At 34.3% G+C, this 5,093-nt stretch overlaps 2 long non-coding RNA genes across 2 annotated transcripts; one reads left to right on the top strand and one right to left on the bottom strand.

The window, feature by feature from the left end:
- Window positions 1–1,517: 1,517 nt before the first annotated feature.
- LOC145429789 (uncharacterized) lies at window positions 1,518–2,444 on the bottom strand. The gene is made up of 2 exons (XR_013910118.1): window positions 2,224–2,444; window positions 1,518–1,841 (listed from the first exon to the last, which is right to left on the bottom strand). It is a non-coding gene; the product is annotated as an uncharacterized LOC145429789 (long non-coding RNA).
- A 388-nt stretch (window positions 2,445–2,832) lies between these two features.
- Window positions 2,833–4,457, top strand: LOC113028723 (uncharacterized). Its single transcript, XR_013910116.1, has 4 exons — window positions 2,833–2,960; window positions 3,150–3,257; window positions 3,376–3,583; window positions 3,747–4,457. It is a non-coding gene; the product is annotated as an uncharacterized LOC113028723 (long non-coding RNA).
- Window positions 4,458–5,093: the final 636 nt, after the last annotated feature.

Here is a 5,093-nt window from a genome sequence, read left to right as displayed (position 1 = left end):
CACTGCACCATCAGATACAGCACACTTTGATTTGCAGAAAATCTGCATAATCTTGGCTTCTTGCACAGGTGACACTTTCATGTGCATTAATCTGTGCCAGGGCATTGGCCACAGCTGTAGATTCTGCGGGGCTTGAGAATTATCGTGTTTATGTGATATCTCGCATTTCAAATAGAAAAAAACTGCATACAGGTCAGATCTTAGGTGCACTTGCGATATTTTGTCATAATCAAAACAAATAGGCCATTTGAACCTCTGTTGCATCTGCATATGTTTTGAAGCAACACTTGACACTTGGAGGAAACTTTTTCTGAGTTTGACTAACTGTGAATTACTGTATCTGTCAGTATCTATTTGTGGTGAAGGTGTGGTCTGCAGTTTTGCTACAGAGGAGGGGTGGTGCACTGAGTAAAGATGGTAGTGCCACAGAGTTTGGCAGGACAACTGAGTCCTATGTGGTAATCATGCTCTCCTTATTTCAGGGATACTGGGACCTAGAAGTGTGTGTGCACTGTAAACAAACACTCATTTTCCCTGCAAACGCGGTGTGTTCTGGGTCCTTCTATCATACTATTAGGTTTATTAGTAGCCTTTTTACAAAAGCCTGCACAGAACTTGTGATATAAAAACTTGTTTAAACTGTAAAGAGAGTCACAATGTTTCAAATAAAATAAAAGTGGGTACCACTTTACAATAAGGCTCCCCTTATAGATGCTAATAAATAGTTTATAGCTACATTATTAATTAATCTGTAAATGCTTTATAAACCATTATTAATGGTTTATTATGCATTAGTTAAGGGTGAGAAAGAGGAAAAAAACTGACCGGTTTCTTGCCAAATAGTGAGCCAAATGTGTTCACCTATATATTTCATCTAGAGTTGCTATATTAAACATTTCAGACTAAGTTACTATCCTGTAAGCACAATCAGCATTTGTAAACATATTTTTTATCATATAAAATTGTACTTCAGAAATGCATTATAAATATCCACAACTATCAATCGGAGCTTTGTTGTAAAATGTAAAGCATAAAACCATTTATTAATGAATAATAAATATTTATAAATGCCAAATGGGAGCCTTATTGTAAAGTGTAAAGCATAACACCATTTATTAATGACTACTAAACATAAATGACAAAAGAGAGTTTTGTTGTAAAGTTTAAAACATGTCAACATTTATTAAGGACTAATAAACATTTATAAATGCCAAATGGGAGCCTTATTGTAAAGTGTAAAGCATAACACCATTTATTAATGACTACTAAACATTATAAATGACAAAAGAGAGTTTTGTTGTAAAGTTTAAAACATGTCAACATTTATTAAGGACTAATAAACATTTATAAATGCCAAATTGGAACCTTATTGTAAAGTGTAAAGCATAACACCATTTATTTATGACTAATAAACATTTATAAATGACAAAAGATAACTTTGTCGTAAAGTTTAAAACATGTCAACATTTATTAATCACTAATAAACATTTATAATTGCCAAAAGTGAGTCTTAAATGTATAATGTCACCATTTATAACACTTAGACCTAAATTACAATCAGTGCTTGAAATAACATTTAACTACTGTCAAAAATGGCAATGTATTGTAAGAGTAACACATGTAACATTAAATGTGTTTTTTAAAACACCAAACAGTCACCCACTCCAAAAAAAGTTCATGCCAGACTGGTTCAAACTGGAAATATTTTTTGTATGTCCTTAAATAAGCGTCCCAGTGGTCCATCAGGGTGTCGCGCTCCAGTTCCTCCTTAAGAAAAGTCAGTTTCTCTCGCTCCTTGTTAAGAAGGGCAGTTGCAGTAGGGGCAGGATTAGAAGAAGAATCTAAAGAACAAACAATTATTAAATTACAATACTAAAATATTTTATAATCTAAACTTGGGAAACTCAAATAAAATATTGATTAAAAACGGTTACAACTTGAATTTATAAAAAGCCACTTTGTAAAAATTATGTTATATACACATGTGGTGGTTCAGACATTTCTAAAACAAGGCAAATAATTCTTATGTGTACTGCCTTACCAGGGTGTTTAATATAAATTTAATGATGCACATAAACAAAACTAAAAATATACAACTAAGTGATATCAATCGTTTGGAATAACCAATAGTAATAGAGCTATTCACATGTTATGTGATGTTAGTTAGCCACTGTAGCTAGCAGCCAAATGGCTCGGTAGCTAGCTAGCTAGCATTATACTCACCTTCATGTCTAACTGCTGACGTCGTTGGCTTAGTGCAATCTAGATCATCCAGTCTCTGCTTTTTGTATCTCTTCGAACGTGTGCTAACTGTGTAAGTCGCAGACGCACACAAATTTTTATCTTCTGCTCCATCCATGGCGCAGCAACTTGAACGAGCGCCTTCAGTGTGTCTGTTCGTGCCCCTTTGGCTTGACCTTCCAGAGCGCTCCACTGCCTGTCGCACTCTGAGAGGAGGGGCTTTCCTTAATAAAGTTAACTGTGATTGGATGGTTGTATAAGCTCCTCTGCTTTAAATTAAATTTGTTTTCCCTCCCTTTGGCAGCAGAACATATTTTTTTAGCATGAATCCAGCGGGTTAGATCTACATAACAAAGTCGGAGATACATTATAACAGGTGAGACAATCCTCTTTTTTGCGTGGGACTATTTTTGATTATAGGGCTTGTTTTATATAGCATGTGAAGTTCTTTAACTCTGAACCGATTTGCACTAGACTCCCATAGAGTATTTTACGGTGTTTCGAGGTGATAATAAAATAAATTACTCATTTTTTTCCACCAGAATGTCTTTGGGAATGAGATTGCGCGCCAGAATAGAAGGAAAACAAACTAAATATAAGGCATTAAGGCTCATTAAATGGCTGCAGAAGAAACACCTGCTAAAAAAGAAGCTTAGATGTCCTGTTTGTCACCATAAGATGAAAATGATTTCCGTGGTGAAGAAAGACCAATATATGTGGTATGTATAATGCATGATAATGTAGTGCATGTAGTAAATATAACAAAATATTTCGGTTATCAATGCAAGAGGGAGCATTAACCTCTTTTCATTATTATTTTCTTCATACTTAATTTTGTGATTATCTTTTCAATTAATGCTCTTGTTTAAGGGTCCATTTCTTTACTTAACTCATTGATATGTTCTCAGGTGCTGCAAAAGAGCAAGTCATAGGAAAGTTTCCAGAACAATTAGAACTGGCTCCCTCTTTGAGAAATCAAAAACATCTCTTTTCAGTTGGATGAAGTTCATTTACAGGTATATGTAGATGTAGACATTAATAGCAATGCACCTTTCATAATTGAACACCAATACGAGACTTGTGAAATAAAATTAGGGCCTCAGTAAGTAATAATTGCCTCAATTTCTATCACAGATTTTCACAAGGGCTCAGGCTCAGACAAATAGATATGATCGATGATGAAGTGGCTGGCAGCTCCAGAACACTAAGTAGCATGGCAAGACACATTCGACATGTTTGTATACGTGCAATTAAAAGACACAGAATAAACAATGGACACCGTCTTGGTGGTGACAGAGAATTTGTGGTTATAGATGAAAGCTGTCTCCGTCATCAGCGAAAGGTTGGTAAACTCTCAGACAGGTTTGTTAGAATCAATGCAGATCTGAATGTGTCCTCTAAACATGGAAACCTTTACCATAAGTAAAACAAATTAGTAGAAGCAACCATCTTTTTGAATGTTTCTTTGTAGATATTCTGTTAAAATTTATTCTTTTTGTTTTCAGTATGCACGTGGACGCTTTGGAAATGCATGGAAAAGGAAGAAATGGGTATTTGGAATGATGGGAATTAAAGACAAAAGGCGAAGGCTCGTGTTAAAACTTGTTGAAAAATGATCAAGGCGCCACCTTGTTCCTCTGATCAGACAGCATGTTAAGTTGGGTAGTGCCATTATCAGTGATGAGTGGAGAGCCTACAAGAATGTTTTGACAAACATAGGGTACAGACATTACACTGTAAATCACAGCAGGTGGTTTGTAGATCCTCAATCTGGCAGTCATACACAGCATATCGAAAGGGCTTGGATGACCATCAAAGGACATGTCCGTAGACTAAGAGGAAATCGCACTGAGAAGTTGCTGGAGGAACACCTGATGGTTCTTGAGTGGTCATCTTGGCTTGGTTCGCGACACCCTGATGGACCACTGGGACGCTTATTTAAGGACATACAAAAAATATTTCCAGTTTGAACCAGTCTGACATGAACTTTTTTTGGAGTGGGTGACTGTTTGGTGTTTTAAAAAACACATTTAATTTTACATGTGTTACTCTTACAATACATTGCCATTTTTGACAGTAGTTAAATGTTATTTCAAGCACTGATTGTAATTTAGGTCTAAGTGTTATAAATGGTGACATTATACATTTAAGACTCACTTTTGGCAATTATAAATGTTTATTAGTGATTAATAAATGTTGACATGTTTTAAACTTTACGACAAAGCTATCTTTTGTCATTTATAAATGTTTATTAGTGATTAATAAATGGTGTTATGCTTTACACTTTACAATAAGGTTCCAATTTGGCCTTTATAAATGTTTATTTGTCCTTAATAAATGTTGACATGTTTTAAACTTTACAACAAAACTCTCTTTTGTCATTTATGTTTAGTAGTCATTAATAAATGGTGTTATGCTTTACACTTTACAATAAGGCTCCCATTTGGCATTTATAAATGTTTATTAGTCATAAATAAATGGTGTCATGCTTTACACTTTACAATAAGGCTCCCATTTGGCATTTATAAATATTTATTATTCATTAATAAATGGTTTTATGCTTTACACTTTACAACAAAGCTCCGATTGATAGTTGTGGATATTTATAATGCATTTCTGAAGTACAATTTTATGTGATAAAAAATATGTTTACAAATGCTGATTGTGCTTACAGGATAGTAACTTAGTCTGAAATGTTTAATATAGCAACTCTAGATGAAATATATAGGTGAACACATTTGGCTCACTATTTGGCAAGAAACCGGTCAGTTTTTTTCCTCTTTCTCACCCTTAACTAATGCATAATAAACCATTAATAATGGTTTATAAAGCATTTACAGATTAATTAATAA

Source organism: Astatotilapia calliptera, chromosome 1 (assembly GCF_964374335.1).
Source record: "Astatotilapia calliptera chromosome 1, fAstCal68.1, whole genome shotgun sequence".
Classification (NCBI taxonomy): domain Eukaryota; kingdom Metazoa; phylum Chordata; class Actinopteri; order Cichliformes; family Cichlidae; genus Astatotilapia; species Astatotilapia calliptera.
Note: the sequence above shows the minus strand (reverse complement) of the source record. Positions and strands in the feature narration are given on the sequence as shown.